The sequence below is a fragment of the Mustela erminea genome, chromosome 14 (genome assembly GCF_009829155.1).
Source record: "Mustela erminea isolate mMusErm1 chromosome 14, mMusErm1.Pri, whole genome shotgun sequence".
NCBI classification, from domain to species: Eukaryota; Metazoa; Chordata; class Mammalia; order Carnivora; family Mustelidae; genus Mustela; species Mustela erminea.
In genome coordinates this window covers 75,298,909-75,320,687 of record NC_045627.1, presented here as the reverse complement: position 1 = coordinate 75,320,687, position 21,779 = coordinate 75,298,909, and the positions used below count along the sequence as shown (strand labels likewise).

Here is a 21,779-nt window from a genome sequence, read left to right as displayed (position 1 = left end):
CCCCTCAAGATCAAAGAGCCTGGGCGGGATTAATGGGCAAGAATTGCTGTTTCTTTGTAAGAATTTCTAGATGTTAACCATCTCTGACCGTGTGTCAACTCCTTCCAACTTCATTCATCAGTAAGGCTCCCTTGAAACCTCACGGATCCCCTGGCCTATAATCTTCCTTTGTTTCTGTAATGAGATGAAGGGAAGTAAGTTCCACTGAAATAAGTTCCAATTAATTATGCCTCTGAGTAAACCTTTTGGATCACGATAAGTGGCTCACAGTAAGAAACGCCAGCTCTCCTGGAATAATATGTGTGCGTGCACTCACTTTTTGTTTCTTGTTTCTTTATAGGAAGTAAGGGAAATCAGGCAACATTTCAAAACTTGAAAATTGATTGCAGTTAAATACTTTGGAGGATGCATAATTTGGAAGACGAGACCGCGATGCCTTCAAACCTTCTGGAAACACTCTCGGGCCAGGTGGAGCTGGACTCGTGTTTTTCCTGTTGGATCTAAGTCCTGTGACATTATCTGAAATTCTCTCCCTGCAGAGATTTCTGGTGGGGACGTAGAGGGTGGGCTGGGGGCAGAGAATGGAAAGGTAAGTTGAAACAGAAATTGTGTTTTTCGACATCAGGTAAAAGTTTTATTGTAAATTTGGATTTTTGCAAGGCAGGAGGTTAACCATTTGTTTTACAAGTTACTCGATGGCTTTGGATACAAGTTTCTGTGAGTTTCTAAGCCAGGCCATTATTGGCCACCAAGTAATGATCTGAGATTTATAGAAGTTTCGTGTACATAGACTACACAGGAAACCAACAGTAGAGGGTAGTACCCAGCCAGTAGAGTGGGCATTCTCAAAGCAAGAGAGGCCAGAATAAAAAAGAAAAGATCGCTCTGGGGAACACGGTTATTTAAAATGAGACGGGGTAGAGACACCCGTACCAGGTCGCTAAGACACAGAAGCTATTCTTTGTGGGTTTTGGGTATAGCACCAAGAACTTCTCCACCGTAAATATTAATTAGACTCATTTTTTAGACAGTGAGACCGAGGTTCAAGGTCAAACACTAGCAAACAAAGGAGCCAGGATTTAAAACCAGGCTCCACAACACAAGCTCATAATCCCTAGACTCTACTGCAGACTGAGGAGAAGGAAATGCTCAGGGACATGGGCCGGGGACAGAAGAGGCAGAAGTTTCAGTGATAAGAAAATGGCATTTTGCTTGAGATAGGCAGAATCAAGTTGAAGGATCAAGACTGAATCTGATACCCAGGAAGTATTGATGGTTAATTTTATGTGTCCACTTGATTGACTACAGGGTGCCCAGATATTTGATCAAACAGGATTCTGGATGTTTCTGGGGTGGGGCTGGCAGGTGAGATTAACATTTAAATCAGTAGCCAGAATACGCATATTACCCTCCTATGGGTGGGCCTCATTCAATCTGTTGAAGGCCTAAATAGAAACAAACAAACAAACAACTGACTCTCCTCCAAATCAGTGTTTAAAATTTATCTATGCACAGCAAAGTTTCAGTGAATCTGAAAACAAAAGAGGACCCACTTACCCCACCTCAGGTCATTTATTCATGCATAGGCTCCATCCTACTCTGCAGAGTCTCTAAGGTATCTGTAGACTCTTGGGGTCCCACATAACTGAAAAAGTGACAAGATTTGATATGAATGTAATTACCATATGTCAGGCACCTTCTGGGAGTCAGGTGTCTTGCAGACACATGAAGGGACTCAGAGAACAAAGATACAGCCTTGGCCCTCATGCGGCTCACAATCTTGAGTGAGAAGGAAAAAATGCATATGAAAATAGATACAACACAGGTCAACCTTGGAGCCTGCTTTGAGACAGGTGCAGTGGTACAGGGTACCGTGTTGGGTCTGCGTGGGAGGAAGAAGAGTCCAATGTTGGTCATGTTCCCAGTAGACACCAAGAACCATATCTCATTTACTCGTCTCAACAATTCCTTGAAGATATTCCATCCGCCATGCTTTGAGATGAGTAGACAGAGGCCAGAGGATATGCCGCTGAGGCGGCGGGGGATCGGAAGACGTTCTCAGCCCATCTGGTCTGCTCTAGGATTGTCCTTTCTCCACTCCAGTGTCAGTGTGAGGAATGGACCACTCCTCTCTGAAAATAGATGTTTTACTCTAAAAAAGATTTCAGGGACGTGATGTCAACCCTCTTCAGGAGAGTTATTCAGCACATTAGCACACTGAAGGCTCTGAGAAGTCCTGGAGCAAGACGCTTGCAAGAGTATTCTCTACATTTACTTGACCACCGAGCCATTTTTTCAGCTGTCGTCTGTGAATCGTCTTGGAACAGCGCCTGCGCACCAGCAGTAGACCCTTACGCTCTACTACAGCACTTTCTTCTGAGCAGGGGAGGCAGAACGTGAGAGCAGCTCAGCGGAGGGGAGCACATGGAGATTTGGCAGGTGCAGAAGAGGGAACAGATTACCATTATCCTTCATGGGAATAGCCGGAACATTCTACCCAGCCTGCATGGTATACCCTAATGAAGCCCCCTCGCCCCCAGTGCAAGTGCTGAGGTGTGAGGACCCAGCGCCACATCTCCCTGTGGCTGCAACGATGCTGAAACACGGAGGCCATGAAAAGAGCCCAAGTGACAGCCGAGTCGGTGACAAGTTAATTTCCCCGGTGAGGATTTGAGCCCGTGTGGCCCAAGCAGGAACACAATTTGCCTAATTTTCCCTCAAGGGACATGTCTTCCCGCCTCAAGAAAGCCACTCAGGAGTCTCTCACTCTCACTTGTAAACAACCGTGGATAATGTCTTCCCATGATCTCTCTGCGGCGCTGGCCTTTGGATGCTCATTTAGCCTAAACTGCTGACAGCTTTGCCGGCTCCCTGGAGGCCCACACCCGCTGGAGAGGCAGCCCTCCCCCAGACCCTCCAGAGCTTAGTTCGCCGAGGGCCTGGGCACAGAGGGAGCTGAGAGAGCCCCAAACTCCAGGACTTGCCCCCTAGGAATCCTCCATGGATTGGGATATGGGGCTTCTAGGAAAAGGGCTACCGGCTAAGCAAAATTAGGGAATTTCATCAGCAGGAGCACGTCACCCATTCGTCCTTGTCATTCACACCCTTGGGAGTCTGCCCTGGGTTTGAATCCTGCCTCTGACCCCTACCAGCTGCAGGACTTTTGACAAGGGACACAGCCTCCCCCAGTCTGAGATCCTTAGCCATAAACGGGAATGGGATTAAGTAAGAGGCCTGGCGTGAAGTGCCAAGACCCAGTCTGGAAAATAGGAATCTCCCAACAGCGCTGAGGATGTGGGTGCCCGAAGCTCGGACCCGGACCTCAAAAGCTTTGTGGCTGGAGGGAAAATGAAACTAACTGCTGATGAGTCCTAGGAAGAAAGGCCCAGGGCACCGGCACACACAGGAGGAAGCTTCCAGAGGACGTGCTGTCTTGAAATAAGAGCATGACCAAGAGGGAAGGAAGGAGAAAGGAACAGAATGGCACAGGGCCAGAGATCACCCGGTAAAGCGATGTCCGCTGCCCCAGAGGGAGGGCCCCCAGCCAGACACAGGACTGGGGCCGGTGAGGCGAGGAGGGACCGTCATGGGAAGTGCTGAAAGCCAGGCTGGTTCGGCTGATGCCATCGGGCACAGAGCCCTCAGAAGCTCCTGGGCTCCCCCACCGAGGGCCAGAATGGTCACCGGATGAGAAGTGACGGGCCTGTGTGTAAATGGCGTGAGTGGAGGAGGGGGGCCATCTAGGGACAAGAGGGAGCAGTCACAAGGCCAAATCACAGAGATTTCACCTGCAACTAACGGAAGCTTTTTGGAGAAGAAGCATCAAAAACGAACAAGCAGACAAACAAACCTCCCCTGGACCCTTTGCTACGATCCTTCCAACGCTACGAGGCAGTGGGGAGAGGGCATTGGGGCCAAGGAAGGGAAGTGGGAAAGCTGTTCTCACCTTATGTGTAATGATGTAATTGGATTAATGCATTACTTGTGTACTGAAAAATTAGCTGAAAACAAATCCTAAGAAATCTACCAGCCCAGTGTTCTAAAAGGATCCTTCTGAAGGATTCTTTTTTTTTTTTTTTTTTTTTTTAAATTTCTGTACAGGGTTTTCCATAAATTTGCTGCATGAAGCACCCATGTCTCTGGGAGCGTTTCTTTTTGAGGCCTAAAAGGTGCTGACACGCCTCTTCTCAGTGGCCTCGCCCAACCAGTGAGGGTCACCTTTGTGGATGTTTGCTGAAAAGGGACCCCCAAGGGGCAAAGCCGGTGGTCTCTTCAGTCTGTTAGCTTGGGACTTATCGACTGCTTCTCTGAGGTTCGTTTCTCCAGCCGGCCTCGTCAGAAACCACCTGTCCTTTGAGAAAGTGCTTTCTCTGCAATGCGAAGTCTCCCAAGCTAAACGAACAGAGTGGCAAGCTTCCCACTAGAGAAGTTTCCTGGTGCATCTTTGGCATCTGGTGGAGATAGGGACGTTCCAAAGCCGGAACCTCAAAAACCAGTTGGAGCCCCCATTTTACACTCTGGTCCCTCCCTGCCTTGTCAAAGGACCCTTCTGTCCCCTACCATCATCAGGAGAAAAAAGACAGAAGGCTGTGCTGGCTGGGCAGTGATCAGTGGCATAGAAGACGCCAAGGGAGAGGAAAATATGCAGCATTAATATTTAATGCCCCTTTTCCATTTCTCCCTAATAAGCTGAGTGCTACGACAGGGAAAGCTGATTTATTTTGTCAGCAGTGGAAATATTTCAAGTATGATGCATGTCACTGGGTCACCCAGAACCCATCACACAAAAACACACACCGCAGAAGCATCCAAGGGAAGAATCTTCTGGACTTGATCTCAAAGCCTTTAGGTTTCAGGAAGTCTTGCAAACAGCAGGGCATTTCAGTAAGAACTGGTTGGGGAGCAGGCACTGGGGCTGGCATGAGGCCACACGCCTGGCCCCGAGTTGGTGTGAGGAGCGTGGGGGAAGGAGCAAAGGCGAGGTTCTGGAGACGACAGCGCCTGCGCACCCGCCTCATCCCCCGCCCCCCCCAGCCTTTGTCCATTCCCTTGGCACCAAGTTGAAACACCTGCAACTTTTTGAGGCTTTCTCCAGCCACCAGAGCTTACTCCACCCACCAGCAGGCTGGAAGAGCCAGGGAGGGATCCTTTTGGACCAGTATCAGATAGGAGTCAGGGGAGAAAGAGTAGAGCTTTCTCACCCCTCTGACTCGGGCTCCACACCGTTGGCTCAGAGGCCCCCAGGCGGATGGTCGTCCAGCCGCCGGCAGCGTTAACCTGCCCATTAGTGTGCCTTGTGTTCGCGCCCTCTGCTCCCCATCTCCCGGCTCCTCTCTCTTCCCAGTTCTTTCTGGAAGCACTCTCTAAATCAACTTGCACTCAAACTGTTGTCTAAGAGTCTGCTGGACAAACGAGCTCATTCTTGATTTTCCTGTGTATAAAGACGGTGGCGGCAGCCCTCCAGCTGGGGAGTCTGAGAGCCAAGTGAAATAACACAGATGATAGCCCGGGCTGGTGGGAAGTCAGGCAATACAAGACTCACTCACGTCCCCCAAGACTGTGGGTTTCTGGTATGCCAGGCACCAGACCCTGATCTTACATACAAAATAAGTTTACTCCCGCCTGATGGAAATATCACTTTAGCACACCTCCGGGCGTGTCTTTCATACTCCCCACACCATGCGCCGTTAGTAGGCGGAGGAGAGACACGAGGACTGGAGGAACTGCTTGAAGAGGGTGGTTGAAAGGGCATCTGCCTCTTGGCTGAGTCTTCACCCCACCCCCGCCCCATATCAGCGAACGTGATCTTATTTGGGGGAAAAGGGTCACTGCAGATAGAATGACGTCAAGGAGATCAGGATGAGATCATCCTGTATTCACTGGACCCTAAACCCGATGATAGGTATCCTTATAAAATGGGGAGAAAATACAAAGAAAGGAAACAGAGAAGGATGCTGAGCCACGTGAGGCCAGAGGCAGATTGGCCCAATGCGGCCATAAGCAACGGGGCACCTGGAGTCACCAAGAGCTGGAGGAGGCCAAGAGGCCCTCCCTTGCGGGCATGATCCTGCCAACACCCGGATGCCCCCTCGATCTCCCGAGCTGTGAACAAATTTCTGTTGTTTGAAGCCACAGAGTTTTTACAGTGACCGCCCCCCCCACCCTACAACTAACACAGGGGGTGAAGCTGGGTCCTGCCTTCGCCACCGAACCTTGGCTCTAGATCTCAATTTTCTCACCACTAAAGCAGGAGCTTTGGAAGAGATGGTCTTCAAGGCGCTTTCCTGCACGGACAGCAAGCAGCCTCTGGCTGGAGGAGGCGGGAGAGGCTGTGGGAGGATGTAGTAGTAGGGGTTCTCGGTTTCAAACGGTGGAAGCGTATTGTCTATAGATGCACTCAGTTTCGCAGGCTGGCTTAGACAGAAAATAAATTTATTGGAAGACTCAGAATTTGCTTGATCGCCAGGAGGGGCCAACTGCGGTAACACCGCGAAATTGCAGTGGTTTAGCTTGGGAAACTTCCTCCTATGCATCACAGTTTGCAGTCACGCAGGGATCCAGGCTCCGGCTTCCGGTGGCCCCGCCCTCCTCCAAGACCTCACGGTACCCTCTGTTCAGCAGGTACCTGGCCAGAAGAGACAGCTGTAGGATGACCTATGAGGGTTTCTTTCTTTTGCGCTGGTTTGGGAGTATAGGAGGTTGGAAAGGGTCCTCCCCCCGCCCTGAAAAGATATATCCAAGTCTTCACCCCTGGTACCTGTGAACGGGACTGTATTTGGAAATAAGATCTTGCAGACGTAATAAACAATCTTGGAAGGAAGTTATTCTGCATTTACGGTACGATGACTGGTGTCCTTACACTAGAAAAGAGGGAGGTTTAAGACAGAGACACGAGGGGAGTCACAGGAAGATGGAAGCAGAAATCGGAACGATGTCTCTGGAAGCCGAAAGATGCCAAGGATGTCCAGAGCCACCAGACGCCGGAAAAGGAGCTCGGACCAGATTCTCCCTCAGAGCTTCCAGAAAGAACCAACTCTGCTGACATCTCAGTTTCAGACTTCTGGCCTCCAGAACTATGGGAAAATTAGTTTCTGTTGTTTCAGCCCCCCATCTGCGGTTCTGTGTTAGAGCAGCCCTAGGAAACCAATACGCTGGGGAAGGCTAGGAAGCGGTGCCCACCAGCCTGGCCCACACCCACTGGCCCAGACTCACCACACAGCTCCGTGAGGCTGCAGGCCTGGGGAGCGGAGCCTGGCTGTGTGCCAGGAGATCACGTGCATCCGTGCATTCTGCCAGAATCACGGAACCCACTGCCAAGAAGCCGGGCAGCCAGAGTGTGCCAAACCCGTGCCAAAGGATGTGTCTGGTTCGGGCACAGCTGGCTGCAGCCCTGGGCACAGACATCCTTGCTGGGCACCTCTGTCTTCAACATCAGCTGCACGTTACAGTCACCAGGAAAAATGACTACTGCCCTCTATCCCCAGTGATTCCAATTTAATTGGTCTCAGGGGGACCCAGAATTCAGTACGTCTCGAAAGCCCCCACGGTGATGCTCAAGTAAAGCCAGGATTAAGAATGGCTGTCCTGGGGGTGCCTGGGTGGCTCAGTGGGTTAGGCCTCCACCTTCGGCTCAGGTCATGATCTCGGGGTCCTAGGATCGAGCCCCACGGGTTTTCGGCTCAGTGGGGAGCCTGCTTCTCCCTTTTTCTCTGCCTGTGTCTCTGCCTACTTGTGATCTCTCTTCCTCTCTGTCAAATAAATAAATAAAATCTTAAAAAAAAAAAAAAAAGAATGACTGTCCTAACCTGTCTTCATAGCTGGTGTCTTTCAATAAGTGACTTTCTTGTAGATTACCCCATTTGAAGCTCCAAACAGCCCTAAGAGTGGTGATGGATTTCTAGCATTGACTCCATTTCACAGATGAGGAAACTAAGTCCCGCCCAGAATTCAAAGGATTCTTTCATGTGCCTCAGTTACTCAGAGCACAGCTGGGACCTGAACTCTGGTCTATAATGTTAAAGGCTGGTGTCCTCACATTAGAACTCCTTTAGAACAAGACAGTTGGCTATAAAACTCACCATCTCTTCATTTTAATCAGGCCCTGAACTGATGGGGAGGCGATCGTGAGCCCTGAGTTCGAAGCAAAATGACTCTGTCCTTCCCTTAACATCAAATCTCTTAGGTGTGTCCAGCCTGACATGACATAAGTCAGCCTGTCATATAGGATGCCTTTTTACCCACAACCTACCCCAGGCACAGGGCCTGGGGCCCACATTCTTTACAAGGGCTCACAAAGATGCTTGAGATCCAAACTATTCGTTGGCTCCAACACACTAAAAGCAAAGTACAAATGAAAGACACGTAAATGCTTAATTGATATACACAAATGTCATTACTTGTTAAATGTAGAATGCATTCAAATTTTACAGCACTTGAATGCAATTTGTAGGTTAGATTTTCTTGCGTTGCCATGCACAATTAACTGTGAAACCTGAGAAACCATGACTAATCACAAAATAAATGAGTTACTCGGAGCATCTCATTTCAAAAGCAAAATCATAAAAGTCCTTTGAAGTTCCTTTATAGCAAAAAAATAAATTGTGCTATAATGTGAGTGCCTTTAATATTCTTAACATGACGTAGGGTGGGGCCATCAAAATCAGAGTGTGCCTAAGGCAACAGAGAACTGGAAATGGCTCTGGTCCTACGTGATGCCTCAGAGCTCATCTCCCCGCTCCTAAAACACATGGTCCACGCCTGCTGGGCACAAAGACAGGGATCATCACACCCACAGGCCCGGGCCTTGCCTGTCCCCGAACAGCAAACCCCAGGGACCACCAGAGCCCTTGGTGAGACAACAGAAAGTTGTGGGTAAAGATAGGACTTCCTTTTCTCTTTATCATAATTGATTGATGGAAATCCCCACTGGGCATTGATTTTTTTTTTTTTAAACATGTCAAATTCTTAAAGTTTTGTTAGAACAGAACAATCTTCAATTTAGTCCTCATTCGCTCTTTATGCTTTCCTGAATAGCCTTCCCACAAGTCTCCTTGGGTTACTCACTGCTTATGCTCCGTTAGACCAAACTGCCTTCTTTCAGCCTGACCTGGGGACCTCTTTGATGAGTTTCTCCTCCTGGGAGAGATACCCTCCTTCTTTCTCCTTCTTCCTTTTTCCCTTTCACTTTCTCCTTCCCTCCTCCCCTTTCCTCTTTCTTTCTTTCTTTCTTTCTTTCTCCTTCCTTTCTTCCTTCTCTCCTTCCATCCATTCCCACCACCCTCGCCCTCTTAGACGGGACACAGTGATAGGTACTGGGAATACAGACTTTTAAAAGGCACAGCACCCGCCCTTAAGCAATGGAAATCTAGCAGAGAGGCAAGATGAGGGGAAAAGATACGTAGTAAATAGTCAGAATTCAGGGTCAGGCGGATACACCAGTAGAACCACAGGTGTATGGAGGAGGTTATAGAAGCAACAGAAAGAAGGTTTGAAAAGATTTCCCTAAGAGCATTTTATGTCCAGGGATGTGTTGTCATTCTGATTTCATGTTGTTTTGGGGAGAAACCGAAGGGGAGTAGGCACAAAATGCGGACGTGTGAAATACTTGTGTGATGCTCCTCATTATTCTGTCAGGTTAGGGGACAAGATCTTATGATGTTACTCAATATATTTTTTATACAGGCCCATTTAGTAAATTCCTCCAAGTATTGAACCCAAGGAACTCCAAAGTACTTACCTTTCCATGATGAATTGGCATCAAACAATGAGAGTGAGATAATCCAACAGATTTCCCTTTTCGTCTTAGCTGCCAGGAAGCTCAGAGACAAATTCCATACCTATGAGCAGGGATTATCTCATCCCTCATCTCTGGTGGAAGATACCACTGCTGTCCTCTGAATTCTTAGCATGGCCCAGTCCACTGGTTTTGCTCATGCCCTGTATAGTGCGAAGTCTACATTACCTTTTAGAACATTTTTGAGATATTTAACAACTGAACGTTTAGTTCCATGATGTCATGGACTATATCTGTCTCATGCATCACAGTAATACCATTATGAGGGAAAGGCTGGCAAGGAGATTCGTGCTCAACAGGTGTTTATTGGGTGACTAAGTGCATAAATAAATCAGAGGGTCATGAAGAGAGGAGCATGTTTCAAAACATACATTCACCTACTGTTTTTCCTTGCCACCCGTCGCTTCTGGCTCCTACTACCCAGCGATGCCAGACATATATTTCACATGACAGCTTCCTCCTCCTCTGCCAACATCACAAAGCCTCATTCCTGAGTTTTCCATGGTAGCCTTTTGCCTCTACAGGAGAAGGAGTGAACATCAATTTTTTTGTGGATCTACTCCAAATCCCTTCCTTCCCTTTGTGTACTGACTGTCCTTAAATCCAAGCACTTTCTGGTAGGTTCTCAGGCTCACAGTTCTGTGCCCACCCCCCACCCCCCCGCCTACTTTGGGGGAACTTAGACTGGTCCCTTGGTGGCTCTATAATCCAAATATGGCCCACCAAAGTCCTTTGGGAAAATTTACATAGACTTTGGGAGACAAAAGGTGTCCTTCAAAGTAGGACAAGTAAGAACCATGTCTTATTTCTGAGAGCCATTCTCTCCAACAGAAAGAGAGAATATACCACAGAATAAAGCCAACGAAGAGAAAGCAGGGCAGAAGATGGAGAGAGAAAGAGAGAGGGAACTAGAGAGCGAAAGAAAGAGCGAACCCCCTTCAACACCCGGTTCTAGCGATGCCTCAGTCCATCCCAGATGTGGCAGTAGATTTATTCCTTTTCTTGCTTAAACTACTTGAATTGGACATCATTTTCTTACACCTTAATAGTCCTGCTTGAGGATATTATGTAAATTCCTAACTTATCTCTAATCTTAAAAAATAAATTTGCAGGGTGCCTGGATTTCTCAGCTGGTTAAGCTTCTGCCTTCGGCTCTGGTCATGATCTCCAGGTCCTGGGATTGAGTCCCATCTTGGACTCCCTGCTCTGAGCCCTGCTCCGTGGGGAGTCTGCTTCTTCCTCTGCCTCTCCCCACTGCTTGTGCTATCTCCGTATCTCTCTCAAATGCATAAATAAAACCTTTAAAATTTTTTTAATAAATAAATAAATTTGCAAGGTATTATCATGACTAGGACCACCAGGTTAATCCTCATGGTCTTGCTTCTCAGGCTATCTGGGTGAAAAATCTTTTTAAAGTTTTTAGTTCTGTCTATCCCATCCATTTTTTAACTTCTGTACATCCAACAAAAGAGTAATATCCAAGGGCGCCTGAGTGGCTCAGTGGGTTAGGACCTCTGCCTTTGGCTCGGGTCATGATCCTGGGGTCCTGGGATCAAGCCCCGCATTGGGCTCTCTGCTCAGCAGGGAGTCTGTTTCCCTTCCTCTCTCTCTGCCTGCCTCTCTGCCTACTTGTGATCTCTGTCAAATAAATAAATAAGTTCTTGAAAAAAAAAAAAGAGTAATATCCAAAATATCGAAATGACTCCTACTCTTCAGTAAGAAAAAGATGAAAAACCTAATAGAAACCCAATAGAAAAATGGGCAAAACACTTGAGCAGCTGCTTTGAAAAAATAGGACACACAAAAGGCCAATAAACATAAGCAACAGAGCTCAACTTTGGTCGTCACCAAGGAAATACCAAAAACAATTTCACAACAAAATATACAGTCCTGTTAGAATACACAAGTAGGAAAGAACATTTGAATTCAATCACCGACCAACGTGTGGCCCTACCCCACTGTATTTATCCCCAGGTCACACCACGTCCAGCCTGCCACCCAGGTCAACAACTCCTGGATTCGTCAGCTCCCTGTTCACCAAGGCAAGTCTTCTGATCGGACACGGATATCCCCTCATCGTCACATTGCCATACACATGTCTAAATATTGAGTCTAAAGTTCCATATCTACGTCGTGGCAGAACAGCACCAGGTCATGGTTGACACTGGTCCGCAGACCACACCTTGAGTAGCACTGACCTAGAACTAATGCTGTCCAGATTCGCTTGTCTCTGGAGTAGGAAGAACTTTGTTTGCAGGTTCCTTTGCAGAACGAAGCCTTAGCCAGGTTGAATTTAGCAATAGGGGCTGCACGTTAACCAAGATTTTCCTTACTTTAACCAATAAATAAAGAAAAGACCCTTATTCCAAAATGGCTGAGAAAACTAGATGGCGTCTGAACGAGCGTTAAGAGAAAACCACAGGGCATACATGCAGACGACTGTGTACACTCCTGGAAATATGAGGTGATGCCCCAAAACAATGGCTCCGGGGGCAGTTGGCTGGGACTTGGTAGGCCCCCATACTGATAGCTCTTCCAATTATTTCAGATCTCTGAAAACTTCACTCGTCCCTAGAGAATGGGTTTTTACACTCGGAAGTTGTGTCTCCCCCTCCTCCGGGGTTGGGCAAATAATAATTTCCATGCTGAGGTCACAAAGGTGTTTCTATTAAAATCAAAGGGTGCCGTCCCTGGAGGTGTTTGGCTTTCTAATTTCTAACTGCCTTTTTTTTTTTTAAGATTTATTTCAGAGAGAAAGAGAGAGTGCACGAGCGGGGTAGGTGCAGAGAGAGGGAAACTCAAGCAGACTCCATGCTGAGCACAGAGCCTGGTGCAGGGCTTCCTCTCATGACCCTGAGATCATGACCTAAGCCAAAACCAAGAGTCAGACATTTAACTGACTGAGCCACCCAGGCACCCCTCCAACTATCTCTTTCCTTAGCCTGGTGATTCTCACCCCTGGCTCCACAGCAAAATCACTTGGGAAGTGTCAATAAATACTAATACCCAGGCCCCACCCCCTGAGATTCTAGCTTATTTGTATGCAATGAGGCCCAGATATTCATTTTTTTTTTAAGTCTCCCAAGAGAGTACCATGAGCAGAATTGAGATCCTATGTCTCAATCAAAAGAGCTCACGTGTCCTTCCATGGACAGCTGAGTGTAATCAACCCATCTGCCACCAGTATTTTCGGAACTCCAAATGTGTCCAGGGGTTGCAGGAGATGTGACAAAAACCTAGCACAAAGTGTTGACCTTGGGATTCTCCAGAGCCATGCTCTTGAAGGCTTGTCTCTCTCTCTCTACAGCATCTGCATCAGCTGGGAGCTTGCTACAATGCAGTCTCAGGCAGCACCCCAGACGGACCGAATCTGAAAGCTGGGGAATCAGGCTCAGGAATTTGTGTTTTAATTTCCTAGATGAAATTGTGTTTCCTCTAGGAGCAGAAAAATTCATAAAGACAATGTAGAATGATGGTCGCTGGGAGCAAGGGAAGGAGTTATTGGGGAGTTATTGTTTAAGGGGTATAGAGTTTCAGCTTCACAAGATGGAAAATGATCTGTGGACGGGTGGTGGTGATGGTTGCCCATGAGAATGTAGGTAAGCCACTGAACCGTACACGTGAGTATGGTTAAAATGGCCAATTGTATGTTATGTGTATTTTAACCACAATTTAAAAATATGTATTTATATAAGAATAAATATGTAGAAGCTATATATAATAAATAACTATTATTTATTTACTTACTTATTTATCTACCTGTTTATTTGCTTAAAGCCCATTAGGTGCTCATCTTGCACACTGCACTTTGGGGTAAACCACTCCAGGTCCTGACAGCTGACGATTCACGCATTATCATCACCGTCACTATCCGTCACGGCCTCGGGTGTCAGAAGCTGTGCCAAGCTCCAGATGAATGCCATCCCTGCTCCCTCGGAGTTTCAAATTCAATGGGGAGACAGACATTAAGCAAATAATTGCACAGCTCATTATTTAATTATAATTGAGATTATACCATGAGAGTGGCACGAGGAAGAGAACGCTGTGGGACCACATAACCCACCCTGGGGCATTAAAAATATTCCCTAAGAAGGGCACCTGGGTGGCTCAGTGGGTTAAAGCCTCTGCCTTCAGCTCAGGTCATGATCCCAGGGTCCTGGGATCAAGCCCCACGTCGGGCTCTCTGCTCTGCAGGGAGCCTGCTTTCTCCCCCTCTCTGCCTGCCTCTCTGCCTACTTGTGATCTCTGTCTGTCAAATAAATAAAATATTTAAAAAATATATATATTCCCTAAGAGCCAAAGGGGAGGAGAGTGGAGGGACGGGTGAAATAGTTAGAAGGAATTAATATTGGGTTTTGGCAGCTTAAATCTACCAGTGGCAAGGTAGAAGGAATGAGTTACATATAGGCGGGCCATTCTCTGCGCTCGAACCTTTTACATCCAAGTTGAGAAGGCAGATCCTGCACCTGCATAATAATGGCCTCAATATATTTGTCACATGCATTAGTTAGAATGGGCTACAGTCCCCATGGTTTAAAGAAAGGGGGGGCACCTGGGTGGCTCAGTCAGTTAAGTGTTTGACTCTTGCTTTCAGCTCAGGTCATGATCTCAGGGTTGTGAAATGGATCCCTGCATCAGGCTCTGTCCTGGGCATGAAGCCTGCTTAAGATTCTCTCTCTCTCTCCCTGTGTGTGTGTGTGTGTGTGTGTGTGTGTGTGTGTGTGTGTGTCTTTTTCTCCTCTTCCCCTCCCCCTCTAAAAAATAAAAATTCAAAAATAAAAACAAAAAACCTCAGTGGCTTAATACAACTTTATTTCTTGCTAATGCTATGTGTCCAGTGGAGGTCAGCAGACAACTCTGGTCCACATGGTCACTCAGGGACACAGGCTGAGGAACTCTATGATCTCTCTGTCTCTTTGGTCACTGCAGGGAGAGTAGGAACAGAGAGTAGTAGGGGATCAGATACTAGCTCTTAAATGCTTTGACTCAAAAGTGAAACAATCTTCCTAACAAGGAAACACTTTGGCCCACAGTCCCCTGGCCAGGCTGAGTCACCTGACTTGCTCAGCTGCAAGGAAAAAAAGGAGGTACACCGTGGTTTGGTGAAGCATAAATGCTTCCATCATGCAATAAAACATGCTAAAGAGTGACAATTTTTACAAAAGCGCAGCTGAGTTATCAGCAGCCCACTTGTGATCAACCCAGATGAAAACTGAGCCTGACTTTTTCCCCTGGAAAGATGAGGTGTGTAAACAGGGTTAAAGTCTGAGTTCACCGGATAGTCAGATGCCTCACTGAAGGCTGAGGGTGGGGATGATCCCTCCTGTGTTCAAGGTGCACATTCTCTGGACAAAGCTCTGGACAAACCAGAGTTTCCTCTAGATCGGATTGTACCATGTGAACACCTGGATGGATGGATAAGTCCTTCAAAATCATTTGATTTCACTGTCTCATCATGGTGGAGGCACCTGAAGACCGAACAGGGGATGTAACTTATCCAGAGTTGTACAAGTAGTTCATGACCATGCTAAGAATTAAGCCCTGCCTCAGAGCTTCCAGTCCAGTCATTCCTACCCCTAGAAGACAAGACATTTCTGAAGTTTAGGGAGGAAAACATAAGTTGAACCCAAACTCAAAAATTCTTTCCTAATACACAAAAACAAAAATGACAAGCATCAATTTATTAATAGTAAAAACATTAAGTGTCAGAAAGACGTCTAAACATATCCTTGATCTCAATAAATGTGAATGGATAAAATTATTTTATGGGGAGTCCAAGACTTTCAGATGTTTGAGATACAGCTTGATGCTATCTGTGCTTCAAACTGGAAACAAAATGACACAAAGGTCAAAAATCAAATGAACCATAACAATAGAGTGGGTGTGGTCATTCTGATAGAAGACAAAATGAGAATTCGAAGTTGAAAGCATAAAATAAGACCATATGAGTGGGAGGGAGGCTGGCTGTGTTTCTCCCTGACACAGTCACATGGTCCTAAAAAGCCAAAACACAGGTTAGCTAAGGAACATCAGTATGACGAAAATATAATGGAATTATCTGTGAGGTATGTGTGTATGTTGGGGGGGATGTATGTATGTGTAAATGTACATATATGACCATGAGATCAAAATTCTCTGGGGCTCTGCAAGTCCATCCCACTCTCCTGTAAACACTTAGACATAATACTATACTGGGCCTTAGCTCTCTGTCCCCATAGAGCTCACCCTCTAAGCTAGGCTGCTTGGCCACAGGTCTTTATACAGAAGAGCACCCATCCCAACAAGCTAGGAATTCTGCTAGCAAGGAAGCTGGTGCATGAGAATTTGGCATATGAACCAGTCTTCAGGATGGGGAGGTCCCCATAACTGGGAAGAAATTTTCCAATCCAACAAGGGGAAGGGGGGCCCCCAGGATCAGTATCTGCTCCCAATATCACAGTCAGAGTTGCCAAGTCCTCCCAGGAAACCCCAGAGCTGGTGGCTGCCCTCCAGAGAACGAGCGGCTCCCCAGACACCTGGCTGGGCACCGGGGGACCCCAGCAGCTGAGAGTTTTTTCCACAGACCCTGTCGTGCTGGGCGTTTCCAAAGCAAATATCCCTGAGGCCCACACAGGCACCATCTGTTTCCCATTTTGAGCAAGTCCTACACCAGTTTGTTAAGAACTTCACCGAAGGGAAGAAAAGAAATAGCCTCCTAAAAACACCCAGCTCGTCCTGCCCTTCCCCAAAGCTTCATCACAGAGCACAGCAGCCAAGGGCCGGCAGCCCGAGGCAAACAAGATGGCCCCTATCTCTGCAGCGGCTCCTCACAGCCCCAAGCCAGAGCCTTAATGGGGGCCGTGCTAGACGCTGGGTGTTTATGGCTTGGGTCGCTAGCTGTTGCCAGTTCTTGGTTTCTAGAAGCATCAAGGAGCCTCAGAGCTAGCGGCTCAGGCGTGGGAGGCTTTGGAGGGTGGGGTACGAGGAGCTGGAGTTGGAAGGTCTTTCCCACAGAGGAACTCCGGGTCAGATCAGAGCTGCTGCCGCTGCTGAGAACTCAGCTGTGTCTTTTGTTGCCTGCGATTGTCCCTCCTGCCGCCCACCGTGGGGACAGCTCAACACACCACACACAGCCTGGGCAGGCTGGCCTCTGTGCTGGGCTCGCCTTCATTAATCTGCCTGCCACAGAGCCCCTGGGAAAAGAGGAAATTGTTTCATGCTCGCCCAGGGACGTGGGGAAAGGGCTCCGAGCAGGAAGGAGGCCCCGGGTTGGGGTGCTTTGGTGTCACTCCCAGGGCGGGCCAGAGACAGTGGCCTCTTTGGGGAGCAGGCAGGCCCTTCCCCGGGAGGACCCGGGGTTCCTGCCGCCGGCCGGTAATGAGCCCGGTGATGGAGGCTGGCTGGGGTTACTCTGGCTGCACTTGGGGCCTGAAACAATCGGGGCCTGTTTTCTGACACAGATGACAAATGGAGGAAGTGAAGGGGTGGGGGGGAGGTTGCGAGCCTAAGAAAAGCCTGAACAAGAGGAAATACCAAGTGCAAATTGCTGCAATGAATTGTGAAGGCAGGTGCTGGAAGGTAGGAGAAAACCCGGAGTGTCGCAGGGCCCATGTTGGGACCTGCCTTTCAGCATTTGCAAGTGACCATCCCTGTGGCTGCGGAGGTGGACAGATGCCTCGGGGTCTGGGGAAGCTATGCTGGTCACCAGTGGAGGCCAGAGCCAGGGCTGAGTCCTCTCTGAGCGCTCAGAAAGGCACAGGGTGTGCTCATCCTGGCTGATGTCTGGGTCCCAAATATCAAGGATAATGGGGGAAGGGAGGGAAGATAGCTTTTTATAATACCAAAGAGATTCCTGATGAAAAGAAGGCCCCTTGTTCTGTTGAGTGGCGCCTGGGTCCTTTGGAGGACTTCTCTGGAGAGAAAGGGGGTGATGGTGGGTGCCAGAAGCTCAGCCACTCTGGGCAAAAAAGGAAAGAATTTGGAGCTCCCCAGGAGCACACCATCAGGAGGCAATGGAAGCAGACACAGAAGGGGACAAAGACAAGTGTGGCAGGTGGATGGCAGACCCGAGCTTAGGTCTTCCCATGTCACCACTCCCTGGAGCTGTGAAGTCAACCGTGACCCAGAGGCCTGGTGGGAGGGAGTTCTGGGGAAACCAGGGAAGAGCTGTAGACAGATGTGAGACAAACAGGACCCATGTATGCACATGCTGGAGGCAAAGGGGCCCCACGAGCCGACCTCATCTAACAGTTCTGGGGATCTGCAAGTCTGCACCACCAAAGGACAGGGGAGCCTCACTGACCTGTGCATCTCATGAGGGTCACCGGACAGGGACAGCTCCCATTCCTAGGCCAGATACCTCTTCTGAGTTGTCCATCCACCCACCTGAACACCCCAGTGCTCTTCGTGTCCGTTCCCCCATTTTTTAGTTATAATCCACCCAGGGTAAAATTCACCGTTTTGCACGAATTTTGATAAAGGCTTACTGTTGTAGTCATGATTGTCATCAAAATAGAGAACATCTCCATCATTCCAGAAAGCTCCCTCTTGTGCCTCTGAAAATCAAATCCTTCCCTCCCCCCAGACCCCCTGATCTGTTTTATGTCCCTATGGCCCTGCCTTTTCCAGAATGTCGTATAAATGAAATCTTACGGTATCTAGCCCTGGAGTCTGGCTTCTTTCACTCCACCTAGAGCACTGGAGTTTGACCCGGGTTGTTGTGGATATCAGTTGTCTGTTTCCTTTGACTGGTGAGTCCTAGTCCCCTTGATGGGTGTATCATGGTTTGTCGGTCTATTCCCTAGATGAGGAACATTTGGGTTCCTTCCTCATATGTCCTTTTGATCTCATCTTTTGTGGGACATTTTACTGATGGGAATTACAAAAAGGGGGGATAAAAAGAAGAAAGAAAGAAACAATGATCCTGCCAGACTTGAGTAATCCTCCTTCCCAAGGGATCCCAGTTAGCTTTTTAGGTCTATTTCCTCATTTTAATATCTGCCTTCCAAGCTTGATATAGATGACTAACTTTATAACTTACAAAAGACCTTGCTGTTGTTTGTTTTGTTGTGTTGTGTTGTGTTGTGTTTTACAGCAGCTTTACTGAGATACAATCCCCACACCATCCAGCTCAGCCATGTAAAGTGAACAGCTCCGTGGCTTTTAGAAAACTGACCGAGCTAAGCATCCTTCAACTAGTCGGTTTTAAGAATGTTTTCCTCACTGTGATTTTTTAAAAAGTACACACCCTTTAATTGCCACCTCTAGCCCTGATCTACATTCGGCCTCTGGGGACTCACCCATTCTGGACCTTTTGTAAAAACGTAAAAACGCGATCTTACAATAGGTGGTCTTTTTGCGTCTGGCTTCTTTCACTCAGCATAAGGTTTGCAAGGTTCACCCATGCTGTAGTTTATAGCATTACTTCCCTCTCCTCTTCCTCCTCCTCCTCCTCCTCCTCTTCTTCTTCTTCTTCTTCTTCTTCTCTTTTAACTGAATCATAGTCCATTATGTGGCTATACTGCCCAGTTTATCCATTCATCTGTTGATGGACATTTGGGTTGTTTCCATTCGGGGGGCTATGATGAATAATGCTGCTATGAACACGAGCGTGTGAGGTTTTGTGGGGGCCTCTGTTTTCAGTATATGTCTACGAGCGAAACTGCTGGATTATAAGGTAAGGTAGTGTTTAGCTGTTGCAGGAACTGCCAAGCTTTTTTCCAAAGCAGCTGCAGCATTTCATATTCTGAAAGGCACTTTGAAAGTGTCAAACACAAATAGTTACAATTTAATATTATTCACTGAAATGGCAAGAACGATATTTGATCATTGTAACAATTTAGACAATACTAAAGTGCCTAGAGTAACATTGTCTCCCCCACTCCCCAGTCCCAATCACCCCCACGGAGAAGCCCATTTGGTGTGAGTCACCCAGGCTTTCCCCTCTGCTTAACCTATATACAAAATTTGCATATATTTGTTACAATGAAAATGCATTTTTACTACATGCATGACTCTAACTTCCTTTTTAAAAATGATGGTTAAAAAATAATAACATTTTAACCATTTTTTTGTGTGTGTGTACCGCTCAGCGGCATTAGGTACGCTCATCGTTGTGAAACCAGCACCACCATCCCTCCGCAGAACTTTTCATCTTGCAAAACAAACTCTGTGCCCTTTAAACAACATCTCCCCCTTCCCACTCCCCAAGCCCCTGGCAACCGTCACTCTCCTGTCTGTCTCTGTGAAATTGATTGCTCCCAGTACCACATATGAGTGGAATCATAGAGCATTTGTCCTTTGGTCACTGGCTTATATCACTTAGCATAATATCTTCAAGATTCAGCCGTGTTGGAGCACGTGTCCGAATTGCTTCTTTTCTAAAGCTGAACGATGAGCCGTATATATTCACCATGTTGTGATTATCCGTTCACCGGAGGTGGACACCTGGGCTGCAGCCACCTTTGAGCTATTGTGAGCAGTTCCACCAAGAACAGGGTGGACAAGTGTCTCCTCACCTCCCTGCTCTCAATTACTTTGAGTATATAACCTCGAATTCCCTTTTTAAAAATTGGACTTTTTGTTGGATTATATCACTTAAAATAATTCTTCACAGTGTATTAATGTGGGTCTCCCAGTCACTAAATCACCTTCATGATTTAAATTGCTCAGTTTTCATCCTTAGTATGGGTATTTCATTACCTATTTTATTTTATTTTATTTTTCATTACCTATTTTACCATTCCCCTTCATGATATATTGACTGGATGTCACTACTGGTTGTTTCCTACGACTGGGCACCGGTCACGGTGCACAGCTCTCCGTGCACCTGGGTGATGGGATCCTCCCCACAGTGCTCTCAGGTGGATATAATTATTAGCCGAACCTTAGAGACGAAGAAGCTGAGGCTAGAGAGCATAAGGAACCTGCCGAAGGTCATTCTGCCGAGAAGGGCTAAAGTTAGAAATCAAAGTCTGTCCAGTTCCCAAGACTAACCTCAGCTTCATAGATAATAACACTCCTGAAGTGTCTTATTGGCCAGCCAGGGAGTGGCCTGGAGGGAGCAGGGGAGGGAACTTGAATGTATGTGGACATTTCCATTCCAGGACCCAAGAGACTGAATCCCCAATGAAAGCAGGTCTACCTTTCGACAATGAGTGTCCTTTCTCAGAGGTCAGGTTTCATAGAGCCTCGGAAAACCATGGTAGGGTCCCCCCTTCCCAACAAGGGCCATCGGGTCATGTTGTCTTCTGCTTCCTTTCCTTTTCCTCTTTGACCTCGAGTTCGATCAATCCCACCTTCACCTCTTACCCCACCCCCACACTGTTGTTTTCCAATCTATCCAGGTTCAGGTGACAGAAACCCAGTTCAAATTAGCTCACATGAACGCAGAGAATCGTTTGGCTCATTTAACTGGGAACATAAGGGTGCATCCGGGCCCAATCATAATTGGATCCAGGGGCTCAAGCGAAGTCATCAGGCTCTTTCTCCATCTCCCAGCCCCACTTCTCTCTAGATGGTGACTGAGTTTTTTCCTGTGGCCAACAGGCTTTCTCCATGAGGTAGAAAAGCTAGCCTTCAGAAATTCCAGAACCACAGCTTCAAAGTCTATCTATCCAACCAGAGGGAAGGCCAGTTGCCTTCCCCTAGCATCTGCGTATTAGTCTCAGGGAAGGATCAATTGATCCATGTAGTAATTCTGTACACAATCACATGCCGGGAGGAATCCTAATACTAGGACTGTTGCAGACTCCATGGCATGGAAGGCAGTTTGTGGTACCAAAGAGAGGGGAGGAGAAATCATGTATACTAACCAGAAAAAAAACTACATTTTTTTTCTGCCGTGGCCAAACAGCTCCTCCAACCAACAATAAACTCTCCCCATGGGTTCCTGCTCTTACTGCCACCACTGACAGTCAACCTCCACCCCCCAACCCCGCCAATTCCCCAAGGCCAGAGAGGAATCTGAGCGCTGTTTCAGAAAGAATGCACACCTCCCATCTCTGAA

The 21,779-nt window shown here is 47.5% G+C and overlaps 1 long non-coding RNA gene across 1 annotated transcript; it reads right to left on the bottom strand.

The window, feature by feature from the left end:
• Window positions 1-520: 520 nt before the first annotated feature.
• On the bottom strand, window positions 521-6,405 carry LOC116572869. The gene is made up of 3 exons (XR_004278534.1): window positions 6,240-6,405; window positions 1,558-1,645; window positions 521-568 (listed from the first exon to the last, which is right to left on the bottom strand). It is a non-coding gene; the product is annotated as an uncharacterized LOC116572869 (long non-coding RNA).
• Window positions 6,406-21,779: the final 15,374 nt, after the last annotated feature.